General features: G+C 33.5%; 1 protein-coding gene across 2 annotated transcripts in view; it reads right to left on the reverse strand.

The window, feature by feature from the left end:
* The window catches only part of Dh44-R2 (Diuretic hormone 44 receptor 2), a 96465-nt gene extending 79023 nt beyond the window's left edge, over positions 1-17442 (reverse strand). The window contains exons 1-2 of one of the 2 annotated variants that reach the window (XM_064436539.1): positions 17271-17442; positions 725-763 (exon numbers count right to left, since the gene is read on the reverse strand). The gene's annotated coding sequence lies outside the window, so the exon portion shown is untranslated. The remainder of the gene's footprint in view (positions 1-724; positions 764-17270) is intronic. The other variant, XM_064436538.1, reaches the window with a different exon arrangement.
* Between the last annotated feature and the right edge of the window lie 3140 nt (positions 17443-20582).

The following is a 20582-nucleotide window of genomic DNA, read 5'->3' on the forward strand; positions in this document are numbered from 1 at the left end:
TATTACCTTTTAGTTGGTGGACTTATTGAAGTTCACCAACTAAATGTGAACTTCACAACTCCTGGCTCCTTATATGCCATTATCTAAAAGTTGCGATATTGTATATATAGATGTGTAAACTACGGTTTCTACTATGTATTATATGCGGCCTTGAAACTCTGTAAATTGGCAGTTGTGAGACAAACAATGTGTTGCGGCTGCGGCCGCTGAGAGTTACCAACAGTTCGACAAACGTTAGTTTAGTTTAACAATGACGGTGACGACGACATCGAACTGATGTTTACATCAAGCTGGTCGTATAATATTGTGGTATATGGGAACTAATTACAGCGAGTTTTAACTTCATTGCTCTTAAATAAAGTATACAAATATATGGAGCAAAGGCGGAATTATTACCCGGCAATCTCTGCCAGCCAGGATTAGCAAAAACCAAATAATTTTAAATAAATGTGAAAGGTAACTTGCGGAGGACAGTCGCTTCCGACGTATTATGCGCATCCTTATAAAAGCGCCATCCATGTGGCACCTTTTCTCGTGAAACGTCAAATAGATACATAAATAAATATAATAATGTTGGGTGGCTCACTCTCTAGCCCTCATTGAAGAAATGAATAAGTTTAAGAAAAGTAGGTACTATATCCAGGTGGGCTTTTAAGGAAATTAAGCTTATTATATATAGGTTATACAACACAACATATAATATTATGTGTAGGTAGGTACGTACCGGTTGTTTGTATTGTGATTTATTTTTGAACTATTTAATCTGAAACATAAAATATAATACGTTAACAAAATATGCTTATTTCCCACAGGTTCAAAATAATTAAATGAAAACTATGTCGAAAATATGACAAATGTGACAAACAATTTAAAATGGCGCTGAGAGAACTCCCATAAAAAATAAAATTAAACAATATAATAGGTGCAGTTTGTGGAATAACCTAGATATAGGTATATCATATTTAAATCGTGTCCAAAGTCTACATATGTCAAAATATATTTATGCTGAAAGTATTTCTACATAAAAGTCTCATCAAATAAATAAAAAGTGAACTCTATTTGAATTTACGAGTACAAGCCCTACACGCACGCACAGTCGCCATTCGTCAAACCTTCGAGTATAAAAGGATAACGGTGGGATGTCGCACACTTTTACTCTCCCCCATATTTACAATTTAATACCAGCCAAGGTGCCGAAATATGTGATAAGGCGTGGAAGAATTCGTCTGGAAATGGTTTCGATTGAACCGACAGCTCTATAATAATATTTTATGAATGTTCATAAACCCATGATGGAATTATAGAATACTAGCTTTTGCCTGCGACTTCGCTAGTGAAAAATTTCCACGGGGATATCCCTATTTAATATAGGTTAGGTATCATTCATGCGAACACCGCAGTCCATGGATACAAGCAATCCGATACGACTCACCGATGCGAAATTTTGAGAAAGCGATAATATTTTCTTGAAGGCCTCAATGTCAAACATATTAGGAAACTCTACCTATTGAGGGAAGTTTGTTCCATAGTATCACAGATTACATAATACCCCAGTAATAAAGTACAGCACACAGCGTGGGAAGAAGTTACGTGAAAAACGGACTATATAGTTGAGCGCCGACCGGCAACATAATTGGGCGACACAAGATGATTGTTTGGTAAAAAAAACTTTCGCATTTTAAATAGGTATAGCCATGGTATAACATATTAAAACATCGAACAGTTAACTACTATTACAGACATCGTCAAAGAAAGATAGATCAAAGATAATTGCAGTCTTTTGTGTATTTAATATCTGTCATTATTTAACCAACAAAGTATAATTGTGGTGTTTCTTCTAAAAATAAACATAAACCTTGTAAAATACGCTAATAATAAAATTAAAAAACCTATTTATTATAATGATTTACTTCTATTATTCAATCTCCAACGATCATTAAGGTTGTTGGCAGAAACTCTGACGTTGAGGTCAATGAGATACCGGGGAATGGGGACAATAAATTAGAATAAATTACTTGCACGCTGATTAATTAAACTTGAAGTCTTTATTATAAATTGACACAAATTATATTTGGTACGTCTACTTTTCAAGAGGTTAAAGACAACAATTATGACAAAGTAAATTCAGTTTAATTTCTACCGTACGGATTTTCTTTAACATTGTATATGGCCGTTGTGTTCTCATACTATTCTAAACTAAACACGAATTACCCTTGAAACAAAAACAGAGAAGGCGACACCTTTTTGCCATTTCTCTAATAAAAGTTGGGTGATGATATGTGGGGTTGAAGGCAGGAAGGCTTTTAGGTACATGCGATATGAGCGAAATGCGACTACGAAAAAAGGTTTCGAAATTATCAATTGATTGTAAATATACATAGACATAGGTTGCCTTATGTATTTACGAAACGAAAAAATGTCCAAACGGGACTTAACCACTTTTTCTTATCTCATTATTATTACCAAGCACTAAATTACATAAATTCATGTTAATTTGTAACAGATATGAAAACAAATAAATAGCAGTACCTGTGTACAGTGCATGGGAACATTTTCGTTAAAGTAAGAAAGTTACGTGCCTCTGAAGTTATAATGGCGTGAGTAAAGTATCTGAGAATTAGTAGGAACTTACGTATAACCGCGGAATATCAAACTTTTAGCTATTGAGGTTGTGGTAATGCGTAAGTAAATGCATAAATGTAATAAGTATGTTATGACCATTGAGGCAGTTATCGAGTGTCGAAATTATGTTATGTCCACCAATAAGGTGATCTGAATTACCCATGCCCACAGGGTCTCCAATTCTGCTTGTTACCATGATTAAGAGTCAATTTGATTACGTCTACACTTTTGTACAAACTGAAATTCAAAGATTTTTTGGGACAAGAATTGCCGTTTCACATAAATCGTTCCATTTTCTTCACGACACGTTAGATAAAGGATTCGTAATAGGATTTTTATTGTACGCTCAATCAAATATATAACCATTACATTTAACCATTTTATAATAGTTAATTTAAAAATTAGGTATTGTTTAATTTTTAATTTTAAGCATTGCTATTTCTATTGTAAGCATTTCTATCTATTTCTAGCACTAACTTGAAAAACAAACACGTATCTTTCTGTTTATCCCGAAGGTTAGTCAACCTTTGGGATAAATAGAAAGATACCACTAAAAGTCGGTCGAAAATGTTGATGCTGGTACCTAAATAAAGTTTGAATAAATAATACTAAACATTTAATTATAGTACTCGGGAAAATTAACTACGGGCCCTGCGAGGCACGGATACAATCGATTTCCTATTGCACTGGCTTAATAAAACAAAGTCTATCCTCTGCTGCGTCTGTTCGCGATAAACTCAAAAACTACTGCACGGATTTTCATGCGGTTTTCACCAATGGATACAGTGATTCCTGAGGAAGGTTTTTATTATGTTTTTATCCGAGCGAAGCCGGGACGGGCGGCTAGTTCTAAATAAAATGATACTTATTCGTTGAAATATTCACTCTTTGAATATTATTTTGTTATAATGTTTGTATCGAAAATCCATACTCCGTCAGCAACAATAGATGTATTTATATTTTATATATTTTATATGTTTTGTAGATAAAAATAAAATAAATTTGTGTCACTGAAGTATCGTAAAATAAGCAAAGTAATAAATAACATATTACGAGCAATAAGGACACGTTAATATGCAAATGAGGAGATTATTGAGGATTTACGAATCGTATAAATGTAGGTACATTCCCGACACAAAAATACAAAGTATTTCTTTATAAAATTCTTTTTTAGAATTACCTGTATCAAAGCATCAACACGAAATGTAAGGATAGAAATTAGGGACCGGCCCCATTGCTTCGTTGCGTTACGTCGTCGCCCAGAGTAGATACAATTCAACGTAAAAATCTATGTTAGACAATGAAGCAGCAACGCGCATGTCGACGCAGTAATGGGTTGCATTTTTAGAAATCTTTCTATCGCGCATTTTTGTGACACGCAGAATATGTCCATGGTAAGATTAAATAGGATCTGTGGTGATAGATTTGTTATTAAGAATATATGAATGAAAATTAAATGGCCTAATTTGTTTTATTGCTTTTCGCTAAAGTATTTGTATTCTTAGTAATGGGCAAAGTTCGTGTTATATTCGGTGTCTATTTAGAATTCACAAAATACGAAATTATTAATGAATATAAATGTACCTACAGGGAAACTTGGATTTATGTCAATATTGTTCTAATGCCGACGGGTTTGATAGCATGAATAATAGATTACACGTTTAATAATAGAGTACACATTTTTGCTTTAACATGCACGTTTTTTGCTGAATAAAAGAGGTTTCAAAAATGGTTTGAGAAGTAGGTAGCACGGTGTTTTGTAAATCGTAAAAGATTTTTCGCCTGCGCACTGCAACCACAATTAAGTACCTACAAACGGAGGGCTTGGGGGCGATTAAAACAATGTAATTTAACCCGACCAACACCCAATTACTTGGTTTGAGAGCACCATGAGATGTGTTTACTTTCGTGGTCCACGTAGAAATTACTGTACTTTTACAATAATTTGCTTAAGAATAAACATACCTAGCGTGTTTTGTAAAAACCGTCTCGAATATATTGCATGTATATAGGTTTCGTGGACAGACGCAGAGAGAGACTTTTAAAATGTGATATTAATTGTTTGCGGATTTTTACAACGAAAAGTTATAAATTAAAAAACTAACAAAGATAAGATTTTACTAATTTCCTCAACTTTACTAACCATAAGTTATAACAATAGAATTAACAAAATAAAATCCTAACAAATTTGAATACTGAATAAAAGTTTGTCTTATGAATAAAACAAGATTTTGTTATGCCGCTCCATTTAAATAATAACAGACCTTTCTCAGAAAATTTGAATCAACAGAAAGTTTCTAAACAAAGACAAGAAACTATGTTCGCTCCGAGTTGGTTGTAGAGAACAGTTTTTAACGAACTATATTTTAGTGAATACTTTGCGGCAAATACATTCAGTGCAATAGCAATACCACAGTGGTGTCCTCATTTATTTTCTATTCTCTATATATATAATTGTGCCAACACAATAACTAAGTATAAGTACCACAAGAACTCCTAAGATAGAACCTTTACAAAAAGGTCATGCTGAAAACAGAAAGGTGTGGTGACTCATATTTACTAGGGGACCATAAAACGGGTAGGGCTTATAGCCACCACTACCTACCCACTAAACCCAAGCTTACAAAGGGTGGCCACGTATGTTTTACAAACGATGATAGCTTCCCTCCACAATTTTGACCCTATCTAAATCTTTTATCCCGTGTTCTTACCCAAATAATAGTTTGGACATCGGATAAAATGTATGTAAATTGTAGATAATTTTTTTCTGGAAACATGTGCTTTTTTATTCTTAAACACAGACAGCAAACAGCGGATTGTTATAAGTTCGACATAGCTGTTGAATGTGCATGTAGGTATGTTTGTGACGTAATAGCTCCGAGACGGACTCGACATCAGTAATTTAATCAAGAGCAGAGATCGGTTTCTGCCGAGAATGTTTTCAGTTACCAATAAAGTTCTCTCCAAGTCAGTTTCGCGTTGAACTTTTTAGATATTGGACGAAATCAAAAAGTGTTCTCTAGATTCAATGACGTTTTTGATTTTGATTGTCGCAAATCGAACCATACACAATAATTATCTATCGCTAATCCTTTTCCATTATTACAGTATCGATATATTTTCTTCACTATCCGAAATATCATCCGTTATCCCCAAATACAAGATAATGCAGCCCTTAACCGACCCTTCTAAGAGTTCTATCTCTGGCCAAATAAAAATAATTCATTGGATTCTCCGAGATATAGAAAGGTTTTAGTATTAGGACGTGCGATATTTAGGTGAAATCCCAGTAGGTACAATGTGAAAACTCCCAAAACAACCATCAAAATATATAAAACTCTTCCGTTACTCAGTGACTGACTGACTGACTGACTGACTGACTGACTGACTGGCTGACTGACAGACAACGTACAACCGAAACTACTGGGCGTAGAAACCTGAAATTTGGTGTGTGGGTTCCTAAGACAGTGTAGAGGAGCACTAAGAAGGGATTTCCTGATATTCCCACGGAAAACGGATTTTTACTAAACACACATACGAAGTTGTTGGCAAAGCTAGTAATATATAAAGGGGAATATATTGTCAGCCATTTCTACCAATTTTTTATTTATTTACGCATACAAAGCTTCGGGCAAAAGCTAGTTTACTTTAGCCACACATAATTAGGAATTTACCTTTAAGTAATTCTTTTGATTTAATGATAATAGATTATACTTGATACGTACTAATCTTCCTAACGAGATTAGTTTTATAATAGGCTTTTATTTATCATGGATGATGTAATCGCTGTCTGATAAGAATTGAGTAGGTATTACGTGACTTACCAACATAGTTTAATGTATGTGAAGAGTACATCTTAAAAGCTGATGATAAAAGATGAATATAATGTAATGGCTTATAGACATTTTAATAATAAAATGTATCATACGGACAGATAGACATGTCGAAACTAAAGGAAGCGAAAAATTCCGTTTTTGCCATTTAGCTACGGAACCCTAAAATTATATAAAAAAATATTTAAACGGTGAGAGCTTCTGAATCTATTGTAATCTTGATTCAGTCGTCTTTTTAAGTGTAGTTCTATACTTTGTTAAATATAACATATATTTAATTTCCTTAACTGTTGAAACCTACAAATAATTCGTTGAGAGCTCAGTCTGCCCAGAGGCGAACATATCAGGTGGAAGATTATAATATCGTTTGCAATTTCGATGCAGTTTCAAGACGCTCCTAGCGGGCGGTAACTTCGCTAGAAGTTAGATAGCTATTACCGACATTGATTGCCTAGCAGTCACCATCACCAACTATAATGATACTAGTATGCATAGTGATAATGTTATCAATACAGAGTCCTTTACATATTTCCAATTTCATGAAAATTTGTTTTGTTTATTTAAATCGAATATAATGAGAGTAGGTACATTAGGACATTGTGAACTAGTTAGGTACATTTATTGTCAGATACAAAAATAACCCCTTTCTTATTTTTATCTTATCTCTATCAATAAATCAACTAGTTTCTATGGGCAGAAAGCATAAACCAAATAGTGTAATTCATCATACTTAGTTTGGTTAGAAGCCCGAATATACGAAAACAAAAATATGTTGCGTTGACATCATAACAAATTATCGTTGGAAGAACAATCGAAGACAAATATTTATTGTCCTCCGCGCTCCGTAGCTCAGTTTTTTTACAATTGTGAAATATTGTAATGTCATCTTTGAAGTTAATTATTAAGCGCGGGTTGGCGAGTCAATGTTAACTTTACCCCTCGTGGAACAACCTAAAATGCCCCATTTTACCTAATTGGCGGCGTGCTGGTTAAAGTTAACTTCAAAGTCGATTGCTGCAACCCACTCAACAAACAAGTTTAACAATTCGAATTGTCATTGTTTCTATTACGACAAATTTGGAAGACACGACTGGGACCAGTGTTCCGAAGATAATAGAATGAAAAAACTTATCACAAAAGTGGATATTCCCAAGACAGTAATTTATGAAGTTGTTAGTTAAAAGTTCCGTCGTTGTTCCGATAGCTAATAATTTAATATTGCTGCTATCACATTTACAAGGCTTTAGTTTAATGCACATACCTATATGAAAAATCTTTAACAGACATTTTTATTAGCTTATGGTAGCCCACTGTCTTTACTTTATCCATTAAAATGGACTCCAGATTTCTGTATATTTCAGCCAGTATCACACACATACCTAATTTTATTATACTGATCATCCTTACTTCAGTCCTCCATACTATTTTTTCTGTTTGTTTGTAAGTACATCTTCAAGCAACAAATTGCAACAGTTACATAACAGAATTTTTTTTATTCACAAAATATAATTAACAATAAAAACACTAAATTATATTAATTTAAAATAAAAATTATCTAACTTAAAATAAATAATTACGTAATTAAATTATTTTAAAATTTAAAGCTTATCCCATCATTTTTGGCTTTCGTTTCAGCCGCATTAGCCTCCTGATAACCCTAGGGATGCAATCAGTTTTGTACTTTTATTAGATCTCCCCAGGTACGAGCAATGGAGCAACATTCGTGTAAAAATATTTGGAAAAAAATACACTCCAGAATGTGTCAAAGCCTTTTTACCACAGACGAATTCGGTAATCTAGTGCTATATAGAGGGTACAGTACATACTGGTGTGTGTAAGTATACTGTCAACAGCGTCTCTCCAATAACATCTCATCATGTTTATTTGTCTGTCAATTGCACAATATAATGATCATTTTACGACTATTTGTGTGTCATGTCACTGTCATGGTTACCGCGTACTGACCCTCCGTTCATATACTCATAGGGTTATTCGATTTTAATGCTATAGGATATTTAAAAAATAAAATGAAAATACGAATGTATTATGAATCAGTTGAAGGAGGAGTTATGTCGTATTGGGAGATAAAATCGATGGCAGAAGATAAATAGAGGCAGCTCCACCGAGAAGGAAAAAAAAAATGAAAGTGTTCTAACTCAACATTTAAAAATTAACTTTTATTCAAATTGTACTACACGGAGCATATTTTGCCAGCAATTTGACGCTTTTCGTATTATGGCTCATTTTCCAAAACCGACCGCTTCAATACGAATCAAACAATTCAATGTTATTATACTATACATACAGAACACATGGTGTGAATGGCGCCTAATATTACGAATTGGGGAGTAGCCTGCGTCTAGTCATCCCATGCTAGCCATGGTGAGCGTGTAATACCTGGTTATTGCCTGTCCATTTACGATTATGATAGAAAGGTTAATATTACCTAACGCTTTGTTTATTTGGTCTTCAGTCTTGTAGAATAGTCGTTCGCACATCAAGTTTGAATATTCGTATCAAATTCTATTAATACCAACAAATACTATTAAAATTAGTATAATGATCGATGCAGGGTAACTTGAGGTACGGTCGAATGTAATGTCGATGGCCGTGTAGTATACGCGTGCAAGTATCTGTTCTATCTGATCTTTTTTGTATGTTGCGTTTACATTTATAAATGATTTAAAAAAATGAGAATTGACATAATATATGATTGATATAAAAATTTTTTGGAAGTTTAGAGGAAAATCTAAAAGAGATCAAATGAACATTTTTTCCTGTCATCGAGTCTCGAAATTCAAAATATAATTTTATAAATAATAAATAACACAGAATTCGTCACTAATCAATGCATTATTCATGTCGATATTTATTTTTATATCAATCTTGTGACCGAGTAGTGGGCAAGAAGTTATCGCGATGAACCACGAGTTAGAACTTCAGATGTCAGAACAATTAAGATACGGTATAGATATAAGTATACATATATGTTGTCAAGGACAAATATAACATCCAATTAGGTATTCTATTATTAATTTTTCCTTATGGCTGAGGGTCGTGGTCATTGTCAGTGGAATTCAGCACACATAACGATTTACTTGGTAATATTAATCGAGTGGCCACCATTGCCTTCTCCATTTCACACACTAGATGATAAATTATCGAGTAGAATAAAGGTTTCCTCTCGATGTTTTCCTTCACTAGAACCAGGTGGTGGTCTATGAAAACTTCTATACATGAGTCAGATTGGTATACAAAATCAACGGGGCATGAGTGGAATCTGCCCCTGCCCTGTTGCAGGGCAGGGGCAGATTCCACTCATGTTTTCGGTTCACAGGCGAGCGTCTTCACCAATAAACCATCGCTGCTTTTTTATTCAATGTATATTTAAATTAATCTTGTTGAAATAGATCCAAATAAAAGATAAAACATTATCAAAAAATGCCAACAACGTGAGCCCAAAATTTAAGCTTAAGCTACTAAGTTTAAGCTACTAAGTAATAAAATGACCATAACTTTAAAGTATGACATAGTATAGTGAGGTGTGGTTATTTCAATAAGGACTTTATTGAACAGCCGATGGCGGGTAGTGCCCCACTTAACGAGCTGGGTTACAAAATAAAGAAAATACGTAATAATATTTACCTTATATAGTTAAATTAAATGTCGTTATATTTCAACGCTTACAGGAATTTATTTATTTATTTAATAGCAAACAAAACAGGTTGCAATTTTAGAAAATACTTACTTAGATATACTTATAATTAAATTGTACTAAAATATATACGCCTAAAATTTTGCAAGGAGCATTGCCTTACAGTAAATAATTCAATTATATGGTAAATAATTTTGTACATAAGAAAAAAAAGTGAATTTAAGGTAAACGGTACGCCAGTCCAATTTGTACTTGAGTTCAGAGAACTCATTATATTACGAATTAGTTCTTTATATTACGAAAGAAAAGTTTAGGATGCAAAGAGTAATAAAATATTCGTATTTCATATTCGTCCTCATGTCCCATCATTCGTGGTTGACGCAATTTGTCTGATCTATCCATATGGGTATTTCCATTTTCAAAATTCACTTAGGTGCCTCACGCGCGTTTTTATATTTTAGTTTATTTCATCTTAGTTCTATGTAAATTCTGTTTATTTCCTGATAAATATTTTTATTTTTATATTTTACAGCGAGCAGGAGGCATACGGCCCACCTGATGGGAAGTAGCCACTGCAGCCCTGACTAAATATTTTCAAAATGTCTTAATCAATTAAAACGTGATAAAGTTTTGTAAGGTTAAGAAAGAAAATGATGGTTACAATTCCGTACATTATATTATCTACATCGAGTTAAGCCATTTTATTACTATTTTTATGACGCACTATGGTTCTCTTCTGAAGTTGCTTGCAGCAGATAAAAGGCTTAATTTAGCTTGAAACTAAGTTATCGTTTTATACTACAAATAGTGGCGTGAGTTCATATTTTCACGGTTTCAGGACAGAATTGTTGCAGTGTTTTAACGATTTTTTTCTGATATATTTTTACTAACTCCTTAATATCAGTTTTTGTTTGCGCGACATAACTTCTTTGTAGTCTGTGGTTCCGCCTTAGAATAGAACTGAATAATCTTGAAAAATTTAAGGTGTCGCGGCGTTGCAGCCAGCGAAGATGAAAGAGAGAGATATAACTCAATCTTCTCACAACAACTTCGACAAACAACGGAGCATACAATCTTGCCCCTATGCCCTAACCTAACTCCTGTCATGATGACTTAATGTCGGCCACCGAAAAAGCTGTGGCCATGGCGCAACACTTGTCCGAGAGAATCTCATTCTGTTATCGTAGGAGAACGTCGACACCCAAAAGAGAAGAATAGCAACTTCGAACACAAGTATCAAACTTAATAAATCCACAAATCCACTCAAAACTTTTGTGAAATGAAACGAGAAAGCGCCTCCAAAGGTAAAACGAATTCTAACGAAAGGTTTAATGCTGAAATTAAACAACTTTCTGAATAGTCAATAATCTGGTATTATGAAAAAATCCAACTTATTCATGAATTCCAGAACGGTTTGCCGAATAAAATACTTTTATCCCTTATTCGTAGTATCGCCTGGTTTTTAAATAGCCCGGCCGCAGTAAAAACAATCATAATATCCTATTTGATATAAATAAAGACCTCGATTTAATCATATTTGAATATTATCTATATATAAATGCGTCTATGTCTGCTTTTTTATCAATTTTGATGAGATTTGTAGGTAGATATCGAGGTCAAATATAGGCTACCGCAGGCGGAGCCGTGATAGACTGATAGTAATATTTAATAAAAATAATGATACAATTGGTATAAATAAAAACGTCAACACTCAAAATCAGAACACTTTTCTTAACAATTTAAACACACATCTTTAGATGAGTGATTAAAATGTTAATAAAAGTGTTCTGATTTTGAATCTTGTGCCATTTCTTGAATAATTTCTAATATGGAAGAAAATAAATCAAATTATACAATTATAATCTAAGGTCATGATCATCAGATCATAGAGGTCGTTGGCTAGACGTTACATCAACATGTGTAAAAGGTATCAAGGTTCTTCGATAATGGTGCTACTTAGATTTTGTGGTTGTGTTAACAATTCAGTTCTTAACAAAACACTGGTTATCAAATTAGGGATGCTGTAATGGAAAATCGGAGGGATTTCTCGGCAAGTTCCTAAGATAAACAGGGTTGAAACTACCGTTTCCTGTTTTTTTAGGTTTAATTCTGTAGGTGGCTTTTCCGCTTTTGTATATAGTTATAGAAAATATTATTACTATTGAAATGTAGTATATTAAGGTTATCTTTATATAAATCAAAAATCTTTATTTCAATACTTTTGAACTGTATATATATTAACGGCCTGTATATTACTCCTGAACGATTCGTCTATACTATCTCTGTGCCAAATCGGTCTAGTCATTTTTGAGTATACTCATTAAATAGAAATATTTTCTCTTTATAATATTAGTACGGATTACCAGATCAATTTTATTTATTATTAAATGCTTTAATAAAATTTAGATCCAGCCAAGTTTAAAGAAACAACATGCCCCGTCAAAATTTGTACAGAAATGTATCCGCAATAAGCTTTCAGGTTACCAGATTATAGGTACATACGAAAGCATATAAAATTAACAGAATTCACTTCAAAACGAACGCTCTTCTTACCTCGGCAAAGATCCACGAACATTTTGATATTCGGTTTGCTGTACTTATTGTCAACAAACTTGTATAAAAATTACGTGTTCTTTGTTGTCTAGCATCTAAAACATTCAATGAACTATTGTAATACGGTGGCTTAATCATTATGTCTTATTCTTTATAGAGTTCTTTATTGTAGTTAGTCGTCGTTAAATTTATGTCTTAGGTTCAGACTCCATTGTTAAAGTTGCCTTTAAATTCATTGCCCATTTTACGAGACGTGTAACTCAGTAATTTATCACTTGTAGTCATTAATTACTTTTTATACAGCAATATATATTTTTATATATTGCGGTAGTAGGGTATAATCAAATAAAATGGTTTAGCTGAAATAGATTTATATATAAAATAAAAATGTATGTATAATAAGTTATTAATGTTTTCAGAACGAAAATAATAATGTTATCCCAATTTATGTAGTACTTACGTAAATAAAAAAAGACAATGTGCTCGTTCCATATTTTTCTTTTATCTCTGTTCCATGCTTTAGGGAAATGTCTTAGGTTGTGTCTGAATCATAATCGTTGAAACTTGTTCCGCCTACTGGTGAACTTTGCCAAAAATGTGTACAGTCGACCACATGTCAAAGTATCTTGCATGAACTTTAAGTCTCTACAATAAGTGCGAATTTGGAACGAATTTGGGTCAGTTGTTGTGCTGTCTTATAAAAACTGTAGATGAAAATATATGTATATTATTCTATAAAATAAAACTGGTGTCTTTTGATTCATTTTTCATCCATACAAGTAAATTTTGTTATCTTTTGTACGCCTAATGTTTTGTTAGCTTTTCCCTCGGGATCCAAAACCTTGGGTTATCATGTTGTATATCTACTAGTATATTGTAATTTTTGTACCATTTTCATACTAATATGTACCCTGCAGCTACGGACCACCCATTTAAATAATTGTTACATCACAGTTTAATGTTACCTACTTTTCGTTATTTAATCATGTCATAAAAATTATAAAAATATAAGACACGTGTATTTTAAAATATGTGATAAATCATTTTCTCATAAGTATTTTATGATTTATGATAATATTTTATGATTTATCACATATGTTTATAATTCTGTAATAGGTATATTTAATGCTATGGATCTTTTAAATTGCAAACAAGTTTTGAAAAGATCTATACGAGAAAAGAGATCTAGAGGAAAATTATAAATCTTGTGATAATGACAACCCGAAGCAGACTTCTCTGGCGCAGGGGATGAAGAAGAAGAGGCGTATTAAATGATATTCTATTCTATGACTTTTCAGTTCACTAGATATACTTTTTAGGCATTTTATGATTCATTGGGAGAATAAAAAATATGCCATAAATTTGCTCTTAAAATTGAGTTGTGGCGACATGAAAAGGCCTACCACGAAACAAAAACACGTAGCGTTACCTAACGTCCACATGCTATCTCTTTTTCCATATCGTGCACGCATCATGTAAAAAAGAACGTGTGGACGCAATGACAACGTGCTACGTATTTTATGCTTCGTGGTACTTGGGTATTTTAATCAGGAGGGCCCTGATTAAAACCCTGATTAAAATTTCGGTAAGATACGTAGGAGTCAATTTGAAAGGTCGAATAACTTTTCACCTCACCTCGTACATGTACAACATAGCTATTAAGTGCATGTAATAATGATGGATGAGTTTAATGAAAGTGTTACTGAGTTACTCTCTTCAATCATAAAAGTTTGGCAGTGGGACTAACAAGTTGAGTTAGTAAAGTTGTGTACAAGCTAAATCAAGGTGGGCGCTGTAATCACACTGATTAAAATCTTCTTTGCTAGGTATTACTGGATTTCTGGATTTACTCGACCTTTTTTGTCTGAGTTATTTAGTGACGAATGTCCTTTTCTGTTTCTCTTTTTCGATCTGAGCGTTTTCACTGTTCCTTCGTGTTGAAACCTAGGGTCCGCTTTAAAACAGAATAAAATGCTCTCTTTCTTCCAATATGATTCACGATTCATTCAAATGGAAGCAAGTAGTGGTAGATGACCTCGGTGGCGCAGTGGTAAAGTTTTTGCCACTGAACCGAAAGGTCCCGAGTTCGATCCCCGGTCGGGTCATGATGGAAAATGACCTTTTTCTGATTGGCCCGGGTCTTGGATGTTTATCTACATATGTATTTGTCTTAAAATATAGTATCGTTGAGTTAGTATCCCATAACACAAGTCTCGAACTTACTTTGGGGCTGGCTCAATCTGTGTGATTTGTCCTAATATATTTATTTATTTTATATTTATTTATGGAATAAATGAGTCAGATTCAAATCGATAAACAAACTCATATGGCACGAGTGGTATTCGAACCTGGGACCATTCGATCCATAGGCTTGTCCGTTACACCACCACCGCTTCTATAGTGGATAATTACTTTCTTCAAATTATTCAAAATTTATGGTCGATTCCTCACTAATTTCTAAAGGATGTGACAATCAAAAGAATTTTAAAACCCGGTTAGTAGATACAGATTCTTCTTCATAGTCGTATTCCTCATGGCTGAGGGTCGTGGTCATTACGTGGAATGAAACACACACAACAACTTTCTTGACATTATTAATGGAGTGGTTTGCCATTACCATTTGCCATTTTGCCATTTCTCCATTTCACACACAAGTTTATAATAATCAACCTGTGTGCAGGTTTCCTCACGATGTTTTCCTTCACCGAAAGCAAGTGTGGTGGTCGATGAAAACTACTATATATGAGTCAGATTTGTATACAAACTCACGTGGCACGAGTAGGATTCGAACCTGGGACCTTTCGATCCACAGGCACGGTCTTAAACATTATACCACCACCGCTTCACATTATTACACAGATACAGATAATTATGATCAAAACTTATCAGAATTATTAAATTACTATGGATAACGAAAAATGAAGAATAGTGAATAAATTAAAGAGATGTAAAGATGAACCTAGCAATTACTGCATTAATTCAGTACCTAGTTCTTCTCAGTATCTAGTCCTTTAAAGAAACGGCTAGTTCAAACCAATAAAATCTGAACAGAACTACAAACAATTATTGAGATTACTGTGATATAGACTGAAGTTTGTACCCTGTAGAGACAGACATCGAGGAGATAAGTTTTTATGTGTCTTTAAATTTACTTTTATTTTATTTTTAATTAAGTTAATTGTGTTCTATGAAGTGTACATTGTTACATAATAGTTGTACAAGTATATGTAAGTATAAAATTATCAAACAATCTTATTCAATATTTATTTAATTTTTTTTACGAAAAAAAAAGTAAAATGTCAATGCGGTACGATTTCGTAGTAATACATAAATTGCAATGAAAATCACAAATTAAGGTACAAAAATAATATGTAAATTAAATAAATACATGCACCTTTGAACTTAAATAATGCAGACACATAAATAGGTATGCTCATTTTCATACAAGTTCTAACAATAGAATAATAAAATAATTCACATATACTGATATGGTCGTATCGCGAAATAATGAAAATACATTATCAGGAACGTCTTCTGAACACTTAAATACTACATACTAATTAAGTACATATAAAAAAATACTTTATTGACTTTTTTAACATTTTTGTATACTTGAACACTTTTGTAGTACTGTCATGATTTAGGTGTCTACAAGTCGTACCTATCTACATTATAAACTGGCAATGAATCGCGATTGCCAAAATTTTGATTGGGCAGTAAAATTGTTAGGTACCTATTATACCTATGTCAGGGCGTTGTCCATCTTGGATGGATTATTGAATTCTCACGGTTGTTATACCTTCTTCACATACATAGTTTTACTTACTCCTTAGTTTGTCTGTAGAACGCAAAATAATAGGGAGGCGTGGTTCGATTTTTAGGCCGTATAACTTTAAGGAAATCAGTTTAAACCAAAAGGCCTGAAAACACTGGTTCTCCCGTCTCTATTAAATCTAATTAAATTCAAATCTGTGATAATTAGCCTATAATTTAAGTACAAAAAAAAGTTTTCTGATCTTTTAAATATTTTTTAAAATAATAGTAATAAAAACGAACAACAACGTTTATTTTTCTCATTACAAAGGTGAGTGTTGAATGAAATTGTGTTTCCATGTAATTTTTGTAGAAACATAAAGAAGATATTGAGGTGATGATTCCGTACTTTGGTTATTGACAAATTGAGCAAATATGGCGCTCAATGCCGGGGTCACTGATAACGAGACTGATTTCGCTGGAGTCAAGATGATTCCTATCTATAATCAAATATCGTCTTGTGTAAACTTTATTGCATAGTACAAAAGGGTCAAATTGCGACGCTTGTGTATGAAATCTTCAAAATTACAGTTTTCTCTAGAAAATGTGGTATGTTACTAATTGAAGCAATTAACAAATTGAATCGTAGGTGAATATGAGAAGAATTATTATTAGGAGGTTTTTATTATTTATAGTAATGGATTTTTGTGTGACAAAATATAAGAAATATTTTATTGAGAATAAATAAATTTTTATATTTTACATTGATAAGTGAAACTAACATACGTAAATATAGATAAATTACCACGATGGAAAATAACTTTCCGCAACTCAGTTTGTGAAGTACAACTTACCGAAATTTCATGGGAAATCAAACAGCGCTAATGTCAGCAACGTTTAAAAACCACAAGAACACATCACATCACTCGTCAAATATTCCGTTTCACTTTAGAATTTCGAAGTTCACGCAATATTCCGGGGCGTACGCACGGCCGCTTCTGAGAGCGATCCGATTGCACTGACGGACACGTAGGGTCGTGACTCCGCGGGTCGTAGAATAGACAAGTTCAGTTTCAGCTTTTGGCACCCCTTGTTTACGCTACTAATTTCTCTGGATGGTGGTGATCGGATTTCAAGTTAAAGAGAAAATTTCATTCGATATTTTTTAAACGAAATTTTTCCTCCTATAAAATTAGCTAACTTGAATTACTTGTGTTCCTGTACTCTAGATAATGAGAAGTGATTAGAGTTTTTGAAGGTTCTGAAGGCAGTCTATAGGTAGATATCTCTTTGGTTTAGTCACAAAGTTTATTAGTACTAGAACATGCAATAAAGTATCCTAAACTTAATGAACTTCATAAAAATCATTACCCGGCGTTACCTTATGATTCAATTTGTGTTCCTTATTAATTTTGCGTGCACTCATGGGGAATTGAACAGCCGCACACTCTGCCGCCTTCGCCCTTTCGGTTCGGTAACTAAATTTACATAAAATGTTAAAAAATTTCGTCGGCTCAACGACTTTACGACAAAGTCAATTTTAGTGGCCCTCCGGCATTTCTATTTTGGTTTTTAAGGATTTTGTTTAAGCCGATTAATTTTGATGGCTTTATTACTATTGTACAAACAAAAGTTTTACGTAATTCTTTTTAATTTTTTGTCAAGAGTTTTCGGAAAAATTAAAAAGCAAACTTTTACTTTTATCGCCAAATTTTCTACTACAGACCTCGGAGATATGATTGGCACTAATCACACCCTCGACTCTTATGAGAAAAATTAGCACATAAAAAAATTGGTAGCTTAAAACTACAATTCGTAAAAATCCGACGCTATATAAAATTCTGAAGAACTCGCGTCTAAGACCCTTATAATGTTTCAACGACTCTGGGTTTTGGCCATTCCGACACTCGAATGGATTTGAGGCTCCGAGCACGATATTATTGACGTCGAGAGAGGACATCGGACACCGCAAGGACCTCTCATAGTCTTTGGTACTTCACTGCGGTGATTGAGGCACGACCTGAACCCGAAATATGATGGATTGATGTTTTGTTTTGTTAATTTCCTTTTTATTTTGCCCCGGTATAGCCGTATTTTTGGCAAGGAAACAGATTAAGGTTTTGATTGATGAGCAATGTGTCACCGACGTAAGAATGCTGTTTCTATGTTCGCTAGGCTCTTGTTAGTCAGCCGCAATATGATAGTCTAAAATAAATTGTCCAGTATGTATTATTTGAATGTTTTATTGTTTTAATAAGTTGTGTTCTGAATGTTTTCGAGATTTTTCTTCGTAAAAAATATCGCATATCTCGTCTTTAACTTTTACGGGGTCAACAGAGCGAAGAGTCGTGATGACTTGATGAAGAGACTTGATGGCTACGTTTAGCTAAGTATATAAAATTATGTATAGTAATGTGTATTTAATTGAAAGGTAAAGCATTGATGGCGTGTTTAGGTATAGTAATTACTAATAGGTATAGTAAAGTAACTATGCTTGATAATGAGACAAAAAATAATGCTCTAAAATACGAGTAAAAGTATGTTTTGAGTTATGACGCGTACGTAGACATTACAATTTTAATTCTGTATTTTATGATTCATTAGATATATAAAACGAGTTTTGATAATAAACTATGTATTTGCATTTCTAAATCACCTTTTCGCAATTAAATACCCATCTCACCTATACTTAAACTGGATAACTTTTCTCAGAACGTGGAAATTAACGAATCATTGGCAAAGTTTTTCCAATAAACGAGGAGAAAGCGTTCTATTTGCACCAGAGGAGTGCCATTATATCTTATTGCTTTTAAAACTCCGATACCAAGTTAGGTACAAGTACGAATTAAAAATGTACAACGTTGGGAAGAGCTGATTTTTTTTAAACCGCTGAATATATTTTCTAAATCATTGCTTAAGAATGAGCGCTCCATTTCTTCGTGTTTTCAATTTGCTTACTTAGAGAATAAGTTTCGTTATCCTATCATATAATCCTAACTAATATTATAAATGCGAAAGTAAGTTTGATAGATACCTCTTCACGCTTTATCTACTCAATGAATATTTTTGAAATTTTGCAAACTTGTAGTTTGAAGCACAACGAAGGACATAGGGTACCATTATTCAAAAAATACTGCTCCCATTTATACAGGTGGACCCGCGGGCAAAAGCCCGGATTTTATTAAGGACCTTTATTTGGCTGTAATAAAGTATAAATTACTTTGAATTCATACTGAAGAAGGTAATTAAGAAAATAGTTATAGCGGAACGGATCACGCCACGGGCGTTGTGTTAACACAAAGGTTGGGACTAAAGTTGAAGACTTGGAGCTACATTCTGTGTAGTTGCAAGTAAATGAAAGAAAAACTAGTCGCTGTATAACAGTATTATCTAAAAGGATGGTTATATAATCCGTTTTACTTTTCTTTGTATCCACGTGATCAATATGACACAAGATTGTTGAATAGAGCTTTATATTGTCTGATGACCGAATAGTTGGCTTCGGTTGGTTATAGTTTTGGTTACGGCCAATATTTAAGCCGAAACGGCCCATAGAAATTAGTTGAATTTATGCTGCTATAGGCCTCGAAGGTTAAATAAAAATGGAATTTTGTTTGTAAAATAAAATATCATTGAGGCCAAAACTCACGTTTCCACACATGGAGCTTTCTTTACAGATAAGCACGTGATGATGATATAAATTGGTACATATCTAAACGATAGAAATATATCTTTCAGAGGATAACATTGCAGATGAAATAAATATACCTACGGTCGCAATTTTATTTTCCTTACAAAGTATTTATGAGCGATAAGTGAGGTCACTTGGAACAAATGAGTGATAGGAAAGTGATCGGAAGGTTTATGGAGCAGATACTGATGTGTCGACTAAATTGGGATGTCATGGATACATGGGATATTTGGGACGATATCACATTTGGCCCTTGGAAAGCGTATCCAAAACAAGACAATGATTTTGCTCTCTCTTTCTTCTGAGCGTTTTCCCGGTTACTTCTACCGATAGAGTGTGTATCCAAGTGTCCATTTGTCTACTTTTTCTCCTCCATTTCGTACGATCTTCGACATAGTTATTATACTTGAGGACATCCAGCACTCCTTGGACAACAAGACTACTGATGTGAATACTCAACATTTGCATAGTGCTT

Source organism: Plodia interpunctella, chromosome 18 (assembly GCF_027563975.2).
Source record: "Plodia interpunctella isolate USDA-ARS_2022_Savannah chromosome 18, ilPloInte3.2, whole genome shotgun sequence".
Classification (NCBI taxonomy): domain Eukaryota; kingdom Metazoa; phylum Arthropoda; class Insecta; order Lepidoptera; family Pyralidae; genus Plodia; species Plodia interpunctella.